The sequence below is a fragment of the Oncorhynchus gorbuscha genome, linkage group LG01, assembly GCF_021184085.1.
Source record: "Oncorhynchus gorbuscha isolate QuinsamMale2020 ecotype Even-year linkage group LG01, OgorEven_v1.0, whole genome shotgun sequence".
NCBI classification, from domain to species: Eukaryota; Metazoa; Chordata; class Actinopteri; order Salmoniformes; family Salmonidae; genus Oncorhynchus; species Oncorhynchus gorbuscha.
Window position 1 is genome coordinate 120,381,824 of NC_060173.1, and position 14,643 is coordinate 120,396,466.

The 14,643-nt window shown below is 47.1% G+C and overlaps 1 protein-coding gene across 3 annotated transcripts in view; it reads right to left on the reverse strand.

The window, feature by feature from the left end:
- Nucleotides 1-12,307, reverse strand: part of si:ch211-45c16.2 (mitogen-activated protein kinase kinase kinase 13) — a 177,563-nt gene extending 165,256 nt beyond the window's left edge. Inside the window, exon 1 of one of the 3 annotated variants that reach the window (XM_046350769.1) lies at nt 12,192-12,307. The gene's annotated coding sequence lies outside the window, so the exon portion shown is untranslated. The remainder of the gene's footprint in view (nt 1-12,191) is intronic. The other 2 variants (XM_046350861.1, XM_046350951.1) reach the window with 2 other exon arrangements.
- Nucleotides 12,308-14,643: the final 2,336 nt, after the last annotated feature.

The following is a 14,643-nucleotide window of genomic DNA, read 5'->3' on the forward strand; positions in this document are numbered from 1 at the left end:
ATAGGACTAACTATCTTACCTATCTACCTGTCATAGTGTTGTTGTAATAGGACTAACTATCTTACCTATAATAACCTGTCATAGTGTTGTTGTAATAGGACTAACTACGTTACCTATAATAACCTGTCATAGTGTTGTTGTAATAGGACTAACTATCTTACCTATCTACCTGTCATAGTGTTGTTGTAATAGGACTAACTATCTTACCTATAATAACCTGTCATAGTGTTGTTGTAATAGGACTAACTACGTTACCTATAATAACCTGTCATAGTGTTGTTGTAATAGGACTAACTATCTTACCTATAATAACCTGTCATAGTGTTGTTGTAATAGGACTAACTATCTTACCTATAATAACCTGTCATAGTGTTGTTGTAATAGGACTAACTATCTTACCTATAATAACCTGAAATAGTGTTGCTGTAATAGGACTAACTATCTTACCTATAATAACCTGTCATAGTGTTGTTGTAATAGGACTAACTATCTTACCTATAATAACCTGTCATAGTGTTGTTGTAATAGGACTAACTATCTTACCTATAATAACCTGTCATAGTGTTGTTGTAATAGGGCTAACTAAGCTACCTCGAGCAGTCACAGATAGTTAAATAGTTGCTACCCGGGCTATCTGCACTGAGCCTTTCTGCACTAACTTTTTGGACTCATCACATATGCTGCTGTTACTGTTTATCTGCCACTTGATTGCTAGTTAAATGTACAGTATCTACATCAACTACTTTGTACCCATGTAAATCGACTTGGTATTGGTACCCCGTGTAAACAGTGCATTCGGAAAGTATTCAGACCCCTTGACTTTTTCTACATGTTTTTAAGTTACAGCTTTATTCTAAAATTGATTAAATAAATAAAAATCCTCATCAATCTACACACAATACCCCATAATGACATCACAATACCCATAATGACATCACAATACTCCATAATGACATCACAATACCCCATAATGACAATACGAATGTTTTTTTCTGTTTTTTCTCTCAAATATAATTTTGTTTAAAATTCAACATCTTATTTACATAAGTATTCATACCCTTTGCTATGAGACTCAAAATTGAGCTCAGGTGCATCCTGTTTCCATTGATCATCCTTGAGATGTTTCTACAACTTGACTGGAGTCCACCTGTGGTAAATTCAATTGATTGGACGTGATTTGGAAAGGCACACACCTGTCTATATAAGGTCCCACAGTTGACAGTGCATGTCAGAGCAGAAACCAAGCCATTAGGCCAAAGGAATTGTCCGTAGAGCTCTGAGACAGGATTGTGTCGAGGCACAGATCTGGAGAAGGGTACCAAAAAAGTTCTGCAGCATTGTAGGTCCCCAAGAACACAGTGGCCTCCATGATTCTTAAATGGATGAGGTTTGGAACCACTCTGACAGGGCTTCGGAGTTCCTCTGTGGAGATGGGAGAACCTTCTCTGCAGCACTCCACCAATCAGGTTGTTATGTTAGTGGCCAGACGGAAGACACTCCTCCGTAAAAGGCACATGGCAGCCCGCTTGGAGTTTTCCAAAAGGCACCTAAAGGACTCTCAGACCATGAGAAACAAGATTCTTCAGTCTGATGAAACCAAGATTGAACTCTTTCCAGCGTCACGTCTGGAGGAAACCTGGCACCATCCCTACGGTGAAGCATGGTGGAGGCAGCATCATGTTGTGGTGATGTTTTTCCACAGCAGGGACTAGGAGATTAGTCAGGATCGAGGGAAAGATGAATGGAGCAAAGTACAGAGAGATCCTTGATGAAAACCTGTTCCCGAGCGCTCAGGACCTCAGACTGGGGTGAAGGTTCACCTTCCAACAGGACAACAACCCTAAGCACATAGCCAAGACAACGCAGGAGTGGCTTCGGGACAAGTCTCTGAATGTCCTTGAGTGGCCCAGCCAGAGCCCGGACTTGAACCTGATCGAACATCTCTGGAGAGACCTGAAAATAACTGTGCAGCAATGCTCCCCATCCAACCTGACAGAGCATGAGAGGATCTGCAGAGAAGAATGGGAGACTCCCAAATACAGATGTGCCAAGCTTGTAGCCGAAGGTGCTTCAACAAAGTACTGAGCAAAGGTTCTGAATGCTAATGTAAATATGATATTTCCGATTTTTTTATTTTATAAATTGCAACAAAAAAAAGGTTTTCCTTTGTCATTAGGAGATATTGGATGTACACAGCTCAAAAAAATAAAGGGAACACTTAAACAACACAATGTAACTCCAAGTCAATCACACTTCTGTGAAATCAAACTGTCCACTTAGGAAGCAACACTGATTGACAATACATTCCACGTGCTGTTGTGCAAATGGTATAGACAACAGGTGGAAATTATAGGCAATTAGCAAGACCCCCCCCCAATAAAGGAGTGGTTCTGCAGGTGATAACCACAGACCACTTCTCAGTTGCTATGCTTCCTGGCTGATGTTTTGGTCACTTTTGAATCCTGGCGGTGCTTTCACTCTAGTGGTAGCATGAGACGGAGTCTACAACCCACACAAGTGGCTCAGGTAGTGCAGCTCATCCAGGATGGAACATCAATGCGAGCTGTAGCAAGAAGGTTTGCTGTGTCTGTCAGCGTAGTGTCAAGAGCATGGAGGCGCTACCAGGAGACAGGCCAGTACATCAGGAGACATGGAGGCGGCCGTATGAGGGCAACAACCCAGCAGCAGGACCGCTACCTCCGCCTTTGTGCAAGGAGGAGCAGGAGGAGCACTGCCAGAGCCCTGCAAAATGACCTCCAGTAGGCCACAAATGTGCATGTGTCTGCTCAAACGGTCAGAAACAGACTCCATGAGGGTGGTATGAGGGCCCGACGTCCACAGGTGGGGGTTGTGCTTACAGCCCAACACCGTGCAGGACGTTTGGCATTTGCCAGAGAACACCAAGATAGGCAAATTCGCCGCTGGCGCCCTGTGCTCTTCACAGGTTAAAGCAGATTCACACTGAGCACATGTGACAGACATGACAGTCTGGAGACGCCGTGGAGAACGTTCTGCTGCCTGCAACATCCTCCAGCATGACCGGTTTGGCGATGGGTCAGTCATCATGTGGGGTGGCATTTCTTTGGGGGGCCGCACAGGCCTCCATGTGCTCGCCAGAGGTAGCCTGACTGCCATTAGGTACCGAAATGAGATCCTCAGACCCCTTGTGAGACCATATGCTGGTGCGGTTGGCCCTGGGTTCCTCCTAATGCAAGACCATGCTAGACCTCATGTGTCTGTGTGTTAGCAGTTCCTGCAAGAGGAAGACATTGATGCTATGGACTGGCCCGCCCGTTCCCCAGACCTGAATCCAATTGAGCACATCTGGGACATCATGTCTCGCTCCATCCACCAACGCCACATTGCACCACAGACTGTCCAGGAGTTGGCGGATGCTTTAGTCCAGGTCTCCCTCAGGAGACCATCCGCCACCTCATCAGTAGCATGCCCAGGCGTTGTAGGGAGGTCAAACAGGCACATGGAGGCCACACACTCTACTGAGCCTCATTTTGACCTCTTTAAAGGACGTTACATCAAAGTTGGATCAGCCTGTAGTGTGGTTTTCCAATTTAATTTTGAGTGTGACTCCAAATCCGGACCTCCACAGGTTGATAAATTTGATTTCCATTGATAATTGTTGTGTTATTTTGTTGTCAACACATTTAACTATGTAAAGAAAAAAGTATTTAATAAAAATATTTCATTCATTCAGTTTTAGGATGTGTTATTTTAGTGTTCCCTTTATTTTTTTGAGCAGTGTGATGAGGACACATTTTTTTTTATAAAAAGGATAACGTTACAAAATGTGGAAAAAGTCCAGTGGTCTGAAAACTTTCCAAATGCCCCGTATATAATGTATATAACCAATGATTATTACATTTATTATTACCTGCTCTACTTTTATATTATTTCCCTATTATTTGTCTCCGTCAGGAAGAGCCCGTAACTAAGCATTTCACTGTTGGTCAACACCTGTTATTTACCAAGCTTGTGACAAATACAATTTCATTTGATTTGCTCTGATCGTCATGTTTGAAGCCAGTCAAGTGTTTTGTAAATACAGACAATACCCCTCCCCCCTGATAGGTTCAGTCTTCTGCCATCCTCCTGCCATAGGTAAACACAGACAATACCCCCCCCCCCCCTGATAGGTTCAGTCTTCTGCCATCCTCCTGCCATAGGTAAACACAGACAATACCCCCCCCTGATAGGTTCAGTCTTCTGCCATCCTCCTGCCATAGGTAAACACAGACAACCCCCTGATAGGTTCAGTCTTCTGCCATCCTCCTGCCATAGGTAAACACAGACAACACCCCCCCCCCGATAGGTTCAGTCTTCACCAGTGTTGAGTATCCTCCTGCCATAGGTGAACACAGACAACACCCCCTGATAGGTTCAGTCTTCTGCCATCCTCCTGCCATAGGTAAACACAGACAACACCCCCCCGATAGGTTCAGTCTTCTGCCATCCTCCTGCCATAGGTAAACACAGACAACACCTCCCCTCGATAGGTTCAGTCTTCTGCCATCCTCCTGCCATAGGTAAACACAGACAACACCCCCCCCCGATAGGTTCAGTCTTCTGCCATCCTCCTGCCATAGGTAAACACAGACAACACCCCCCCCCCTGATAGGTTCAGTCTTCACCAGTGTTGAGTATCCTCCTGCCATAGGTAAACACAGACAATACCCCCCCACCCCCCCCCCCCCTGATAGGTTCAGTCTTCACCAGTGTTGAGTATCCTCCTGCCATAGGTAAACACAGACAACCCCCCTGATAGGTTCAGTCTTCTGCCATCCTCCTGCCATAGGTAAACACAGACAACAACCCCCCCGATAGGTTCAGTCTTCACCAGTGTTGAGTATCCTCCTGCCATAGGTAAACACAGACAACACACCCCCCCCTGATAGGTTCAGTCTTCACCAGTGTTGAGTATCCTCCTGCCATAGGTAAACACAGACAATACCCCCCCACCCCCTGATAGGTTCAGTCTTCACCAGTGTTGAGTATCCTCCTGCCATAGGTAAACACAGACAACCCCCCTGATAGGTTCAGTCTTCTGCCATCCTCCTGCCATAGGTAAACACAGACAACACCCCCCCCCCCCCACTCCCCCTCCCCTGATAGGTTCTGTCTTCACCACAGTGTCAGTGTGTGTCAGTGAATGAGCGTGTGTGTCTTCCATCCTACATTAGGCTGATTGTTCTGTGACCTGTAACTGCACCCTGGGCTCGGTGTTCACCAAACTGAAACCAGACAGATCTCTGTCACATGAAGACATTTACTCCACATTCTCACTCAGCAGAATTAGGAAATACAACGCTACCCTCACAACAACAGCAAGACAGCACCCAGGCATCCTGCACCCAGGCATCCTACACTCAGGCATCCTACACCCAGGCATCCTACACTCAGGCATCCTACACCCAGGCATCCTACACTCAGGCATCCTACACCCAGGCATCCTGCACCCAGGCATCCTACACTCAGGCATTCAGCACTCAGGCATCCTACACTCAGGCATCCTACACTCAGGCATCCTACACTCAGGCATCCTACACTCAGGCATCCTACACTCAGGCATCCTACACTCAGGCATCCTGCACCCAGGCATCCTACACTCAGGCATCCTACACCCAGGCATCCTGCACCCAGGCATCCTACACTCAGGCATTCAGCACTCAGGCATCCTACACTCAGGCATCCTACACTCAGGCATCCTACACTCAGGCATTCAGCACTCAGGCATCCTACACTCAGGCATCCTACACTCAGGCATCCTACACTCAGGCATCCTACACTCAGGCATCCTACACTCAGGCATCCTGCATCCAGGCATCCTACACTCAGGCATCCTACATCCAGGCATCCTACACTCAGGCATTCAGCACCCAGGCATCCTACACTCAGGCATTCAGCACCCAGGCATCCTACACTCAGGCATTCAGCACTCAGGCATCCTGCACCCAGGCATTCAGCACTCAGGCATCCTGCACCCAGGCATTCAGCACTCAGGCATCCTGCACCCAGGCATTCAGCACTCAGGCATCCTACACTCAGGCATCCTACACTCAGGCATCCTACACTCAGGCATCCTACATCCAGGCATCCTACACTCAGGCATTCAGCACCCAGGCATCCTACACTCAGGCATTCAGCACCCAGGCATCCTACACTCAGGCATTCAGCACCCAGGCATCCTACACTCAGGCATCCTGCACTCAGGCATTCAGCACTCAGGCATCCTACACTCAGGCATTCAGCACTCAGGCATCCTACACTCAGGCATCCTACACTCAGGCATCCTACACTCAGGCATCCTACACTCAGGCATCCTACACTCAGGCATTCAGCACTCAGGCATCCTACACTCAGGCATCCTACACTCAGGCATCCTACACTCAGGCATCCTACACTCAGGCATTCAGCACCCAGGCATTCAGCACTCAGGCATCCTACACTCAGGCATTCAGCACTCAGGCATCCTACACTCAGGCATCCTACACTCAGGCATCCTACACTCAGGCATCCTACACTCAGGCATTCAGCACTCAGGCATCCTACACTCAGGCATCCTACACTCAGGCATTCAGCACTCAGGCATCCTACACTCAGGCATCCTACACTCAGGCATCCTACACTCAGGCATTCAGCACTCAGGCATCCTACACTCAGGCATTCAGCACTCAGGCATCCTACACTCAGGCATCCTACACCCAGGCATCCTACACTCAGGCATTCAGCACTCAGGCATCCTACACTCAGGCATCCTACACTCAGGCATTCAGCACTCAGGCATCCTACACTCAGGCATCCTACACTCAGGCATCCTACACTCAGGCATCCTACACTCAGGCATCCTACACTCAGGCATCCTACACTCAGGCATTCAGCACTCAGGCATCCTACACTCAGGCATTCAGCACTCAGGCATCCTACACTCAGGCATTCAGCACTCAGGCATCCTACACTCAGGCATCCTACACTCAGGCATTCAGCACTCAGGCATCCTACACTCAGGCATCCTACACTCAGGCATCCTACACTCAGGCATTCAGCACTCAGGCATCCTACACTCAGGCATCCTACACTCAGGCATTCAGCACTCAGGCATCCTACACTCAGGCATTCAGCACTCAGGCATCCTACACTCAGGCATCCTACACTCAGGCATTCAGCACTCAGGCATCCTACACTCAGGCATCCTACACTCAGGCATTCAGCACTCAGGCATCCTACACTCAGGCATCCTACACTCAGGCATTCAGCACTCAGGCATCCTACACTCAGGCATCCTACACTCAGGCATTCAGCACTCAGGCATCCTACACTCAGGCATCCTACACTCAGGCATCCTACACTCAGGCATTCAGCACTCAGGCATCCTACACTCAGGCATTCAGCACTCAGGCATCCTACACTCAGGCATCCTACACTCAGGCATCCTACACTCAGGCATCCTACACTCAGGCATCCTACACTCAGGCATCCTACACTCAGGCATCCTACACTCAGGCATCCTACACTCAGGCATCCTACACTCAGGCATTCAGCACTCAGGCATCCTACACTCAGGCATCCTACACTCAGGCATTCAGCACTCAGGCATCCTACACTCAGGCATCCTACACTCAGGCATTCAGCACTCAGGCATCCTACACTCAGGCATTCAGCACTCAGGCATCCTACACTCAGGCATCCTACACTCAGGCATCCTACACTCAGGCATTCAGCACCCAGGCATCCTACACTCAGGCATTCAGCACTCAGGCATCCTACACTCAGGCATCCTACACTCAGGCATCCTACACTCAGGCATTCAGCACCCAGGCATCCTACACTCAGGCATTCAGCACTCAGGCATCCTACACTCAGGCATCCTACACTCAGGCATCCTACACTCAGGCATTCAGCACCCAGGCATCCTACACTCAGGCATTCAGCACTCAGGCATCCTACACTCAGGCATTCAGCACTCAGGCATTCAGCACTCAGGCATTCAGCACTCAGGCATTCAGCACTCAGGCATTCAGCACCCAGGCATCCTGCACTCAGGCATTCAGCACCCAGGCATTCAGCACTCAGGCATCCTGCACTCAGGCATTCAGCACTCAGGCATCCTACACTCAGGCATCCTACACTCAGGCATTCAGCACTCAGGCATCCTACACTCAGGCATCCATTCAGCACCCAGGCATCCTGCACTCAGGCATTCAGCACCCAGGCATCCTACACTCAGGCATTCAGCACTCAGGCATCCTACACTCAGGCATCCTACACTCAGGCATCAGGCATTCAGCACTCAGGCATCCTACACTCAGGCATCCTACACTCAGGCATTCAGCACTCAGGCATCCTACACTCAGGCATTCAGCACTCAGGCATTCAGCACCCAGGCATCCTGCACTCAGGCATTCAGCACCCAGGCATCCTACACTCAGGCATTCAGCACTCAGGCATCCTACACTCAGGCACTCAGGCATTCAGCACTCAGGCATCCTACACTCAGGCATCCTACACTCAGGCATTCAGCACTCAGGCATCCACACTCAGGCATCCTACACTCAGGCATCAGGCATTCAGCACTCAGGCATCCTACACTCAGGCATCCTACACTCAGGCATCCTACACTCAGGCATCCTACACTCAGGCATCCTACACTCAGGCATCCTACACTCAGGCATCCTACACTCAGGCATCCTGCACCCAGGCATTCAGCACTCAGGCATTCAGCACTCAGGCATCCTACACTCAGGCATCCTACACTCAGGCATTCAGCACTCAGGCATTCAGCACTCAGGCATTCAGCACTCAGGCATTCAGCACTCAGGCATCCTACACTCAGGCATCCTACACTCAGGCATCCTACACTCAGGCATCCTACACTCAGGCATCCTACACTCAGGCATCCTACACTCAGGCATCCTGCACCCAGGCATTCAGCACTCAGGCATCCATCAGGCATTCAGCACTCAGGCATCCTCACTCAGGCATTCAGCACTCAGGCATCCTACACTCAGGCATCCTACACTCAGGCATCCTACACTCAGGCATTCAGCACTCAGGCATCCTACACTCAGGCATTCAGCACTCAGGCATTCAGCACCCAGGCATCCTGCACTCAGGCATTCAGCACCCAGGCATCCTACACTCAGGCATCCACTCAGGCATCCACTCAGGCATCCTACACTCAGGCATCCTACACTCAGGCATTCAGCACTCAGGCATCCTACACTCAGGCATTCAGCACCCAGGCATCCTGCACTCAGGCATTCAGCACCCAGGCATCCTACACTCAGGCATTCAGCACTCAGGCATCCTACACTCAGGCATCCTACACTCAGGCATCCTACACTCAGGCATTCAGCACTCAGGCATCCTACACTCAGGCATTCAGCACTCAGGCATCCTACACTCAGGCATCCTACACTCAGGCATCCTACACTCAGGCATTCAGCACTCAGGCATCCTACACTCAGGCATCCTACACTCAGGCATCCTACACTCAGGCATCCTACACTCAGGCATCCTGCACTCAGGCATCCTACACTCAGGCATCCTACACTCAGGCATTCAGCACTCAGGCATCCTACCCTCAGGCATCCTACACCCAGGCATCGGAACTGTAATGCCCATAGTTCCTCTCCTTGAGCCAAGACAGGTTGTCTGCCTTCTCATAAAACTACAGGATTCTTCCTCAGACATGTACAGCACATAAAAGTACATGAGAGAGAATACTGTATATGAACTGGAGGTAAAATACAACAATAATTGTACAACTGAAATAAAGAAGAACAGAGTTCTGATTAAAAGAAAACTAATTATTTCTACAACAATATGTTCCCTGTCGAAGTTCTGCAAAGTTCTGCCCATAAAGCATCAATAGAACTTGTCATAAAACCCATCCATTCATACATACAGTACAACTCTGCTGTTCACCGTTGACCTCTCACATTGTTATCCTCTAATTATTATCTATTAGGCTACATTTCAAAACAAAATTATTTATTACATAATATATAATATGAATTTGTCCATATTCATACTTTCTATACTTAGACTACTGTTCTGTGACCTACAGTATATATAGCCTACTCAGACTGCTGTTCTGTGATCTACAGTATATATAGCCTACTCAGACTGCTGTTCTGGGACCTACAGTATATATAGCCTACTCAGACTGCTGTTCTGGGACCTACAGTATATATAGCCTACTCAGACTGCTGTTCTGTGACCTACAGTATATATAGCCTACTCAGACTACTGTTCTGGGACCTACAGTATATATAGCCTACTCAGACTGCTGTTTTGTGACCTACAGTATATATAGCCTACTCAGACGACTGTTCTGGGACCTACAGTATATATAGCCTACTCAGACTGCTGTTCTGTGACCTACAGTATATATAGCCTACTCAGACTGCTGTTCTGTGACCTACAGTATATATAGCCTACTCAGACTGCTGTTCTGGGACCTACAGTATATATAGCCTACTCAGACTGCTGTTCTGGGACCTACAGTATATATAGCCTACTCAGACTGCTGTTCTGGGACCTACAGTATATATAGCCTACTCAGACTGCTGTTCTGGCCTACTCAGACTGCTGTTCTGTGACCTACAGTATATATAGCCTACTCAGACTAGACTGCTGTTCTGTTTTGTGACCTACAGTATATATAGCCTACTCAGACTGCTGTTCTGGGACCTACAGTATATATAGCCTACTCAGACTGCTGTTCTGTATATATAGCCTACTCAGACTGCTGTTCTGTGATCTACAGTATATATAGCCTACTCAGACTGCTGTTCTGGGACCTACAGTATATATAGCCTACTCAGACTGCTGTTCTGGGACCTACAGTATATATAGCCTACTCAGACTGCTGTTCTGTGACCTACAGTATATATAGCCTACTCAGACTGCTGTTCTGGGACCTACAGTATATATAGCCTACTCAGACTACTGTTCTGTGACTTACAGTATATATAGCCTACTCAGACTGCTGTTCTGTTCTGGACCTACAGTATATATAGCCTACTCAGACTGCTGTTCTGGGACCTACAGTATATATAGCCTACTCAGACTGCTGTTCTGGGATCTACAGTATATATAGCCTACTCAGACTGCTGTTCTGGGACCTACAGTATATATAGCCTACTCAGACTGCTGTTCTGGGACCTACAGTATATATAGCCTATCAGACTACTGTTCCTACAGTATATATAGCCTCAGACTGCTGTTCTGGGACCTACAGTATATATAGCCTACTCAGACTGCTGTTCTGGGACCTACAGTATATATAGCCTACTCAGACTGCTGTTCTGGACCTACAGTATATATAGCCTACTCAGACTGCTGTTCTGGGATCTACAGTATATATAGCCTACTCAGACTGCTGTTCTGGGATCTACAGTATATATAGCCTACTCAGACTGCTGTTCTGGGACCTACAGTATATATAGCCTACTCAGACTGCTGTTCTGGGACCTACAGTATATATAGCCTACTCAGACTGCTGTTCTGGGATCTACAGTATATATAGCCTACTCAGACTGCTGTTCTGGGATCTACAGTATATATAGCCTACTCAGACTGCTGTTCTGGGACCATATAGTAAAACAAATGTACAGTGGATTTGTACCTATAACGAATATGATATAATGTACAGTGGATGTGTACCTATAACGAATAGGACACAGAATACATGTATAAATCTGCAAGATTGTCATGTTTTCCCAGTAACGTGCATCGTAATGTCCAGTTCGTTACATAACAAGCCGTTGAGCAGCATAGCAGCCACCCCTCTCTCTGAGGATGACTGACCGGCGTCTACAGAGTGGGATGTAAAAACAAAGCCAGGACAGTACAGCTCCAGTGCGTATATGCGTAATAACAACGTTGTAACACAATGCAAGTCAACTATTCATTATATTTTCTGAAATAATATGTCAAATAAAATGCTCAAATAAAATCTCGTCTATTTTGTTCCCATATCTCACAGCTCGCCTGCGGTTTGATGCCAGGCGTCAGCAGAACCGGATAGATACGACTACACAGAAAGAAAGACACGTCTTGCCACTAATAACACCCGAACAAAATGTTGCCTCAAACAACATGCATAACTTTACAGGGTATACGTCTGCATTCACATATTCTATTATTTTTGTAAAAACTGCAAGGAACCGTACCGTTTTCAATTCGATCTGACAGCCCTCCTGTTCTTCGCTCCGTCCGACTATTTACTGTAATCCAATGGTTTAATCCAAATCTGGTGAGCTGGAACGTCACATCCGTGTTTTCTGACTCGTAGAGACCCCCTCTCCGGAGTGGGCGGTAACTGCTGACGTGGAGTGTCTCAATGTGGGCGTGTCAACAGAAGTGGCCGTGTCAACAGAAGTGGGTGTATTTCAAGCGAATAAGCTTATTGGGCAGGTTTGTTGTCACTCAAGACCGTTTCGGGTGGCCGCTTGTTTATGCTGTGTTCGAAATGTTCAGTGAACCTTCTTCGTGGTCTTGTACAGCATGGTCTTGTATTTACATTTATGAAAATTAATTTTTCCATTAGCACAATTAGATTTATCAGGTAAAATTATATTTCTTTATCTTCATTATGGTTAAGGAAACCGAGCAGCACATTCTCCCAATAACAAAAACAAAAGTCATCAAGAATATTAACAATGATAAAACTGTGAATATCTTTCCATAATTGTTTAACATGTAGATAATGCCTAAATTAATGTGAAACTGTTTCTGGATGGTCAACACTAAAAGTACAATCAATGTTAATGTCTTTTTAAGTTTCTTCAGGTAATTTTTATTTTATTTATTTATTTCACCTTTATTTAACCAGGTAGGCAAGTTTTTTATTTTTTTATTTTTTTTATTTCACCTTTATTTAACCAGGTTGAGAACAGGTTCTCATTTGCAACTGCGACCTGGCCAAGATAAAGCATAGCAGTGTGAACAGACAACACAGAGTTACACATGGAGTAAACAATTAACAAGTCAATAACACAGAGAAAAAAAAGGTGTGTCTATATACAATGTGTGCAAAAGGCATGAGGAGGTAGGCAAATAATTACAATATTGCAGATTAACACTGGAGTGATAAATGATCAGATGATTATGTACAGGTAGAGATATTGGTGTGCAAAAGAGCAGAAAAGTAAATAAATAAAAACTGTGGGGATGAGGTAGGTGAAAATGGGTGTGCTATTTACCAATAGATTATGGACAGCTGCAGCGATCGGTTAGCTGCTCAGCTAGCTGATGTTTGAAGTTGGTGAGGGAGATAAAAGTCTCCAACTTCAGCGATTTTTGCAATTCGTTCCAGTCACAGGCAGCAGAGTACTGGAACGAAAGGCGGCCGAATGAGGTGTTGGCTTTAGGGATAATCAATGAGATACACCTGCTGGAGCGCGTGCTACGGATGGGTGTTGCCATCGTGACCAGTGAGCTGAGATAAGGCGGAGCTTTGCCTAGCATGGCCTTGTAGATGACCTGAAGCCAGTGGGTCTGGCGACGAATATGTAGCGAGGGCCAGCCGACTAGAGCATACAAGTCGCAGTGGTGGGTAGTATAAGGTGCTTTAGTGACAAAACGGATGGCACTGTGATAAACTGCATCCAGTTTGCTGAGTAGAGTGTTGGAAGCAATTTTGTAGATGACGTCGCCGAAGTCGAGGATCGGTAGGATAGTCAGTTTTACTAGGGTAAGCTTGGCAGCGTGAGTGAAGGAGGCTTTGTTGCGGAATAGAAAGCCGATTCTTGATTTGATTTTCGATTGGAGATGTTTGATATGGGTCTGGAAGGAGAGTTTGCAGTCTAGCCAGACACCTAGGTACTTATAGGTGTCCACATATTCAAGGTCGGAGCCATCCAGTGTGGTGATGCTAGTCGGGCATGCGGGTGCAAGCAGCGATCAGTTGAAAAGCATGCATTTGGTTTTACTAGTGTTAAAGAGCAGTTGGAGGCCACGGAAGGAGTGTTGTATGGCATTGAAGCTCGATTGGAGGTTAGATAGCACAGTGTCCAATGACGGGCCGAAAGTGTATACAATGGTGTCGTCTGCGTAGAGGTGGATCAGGGAATCGCCCGCAGCAAGAGCAACATCATTGATATATACAGAGAAAAGGGTCGGCCCGAGTATTGAACCCTGTGGCACCCCCATAGAGACTGCCAGAGGACCGGACAACATGCCCTCCGATTTGACACACTGAACTCTGTCTGCAAAGTAATTGGTGAACCAGGCAAGGCAGTCATCCGAAAAACTGAGGCTACTGAGTCTGCCGATAAGGATATGGTGATTGACAGAGTCGAAAGCCTTGGCAAGGTCGATGAAGACGGCTGCACAGTACTGTCTTTTATCGATGGCGGTTATGATGTCGTTTAGTACCTTGAGTGTGGCTGAGGTGCACCCGTGACCGGCTCGGAAACCGGATTGCATAGCGGAGAAGGTACGGTGGGATTCGAGATGGTCAGTCACCTGTTTGTTGACTTGGCTTTCGAAGACTTTAGATAGGCAGGGCAGGATGGATATAGGTCTGTAACAGTTTGGGTCCAGGGTGTCACCCCCTTTGAAGAGGGGGATGACTGCGGCAGCTTTCCAGTCCTTGGGGATCTCAGACGATATGAAAGAGAG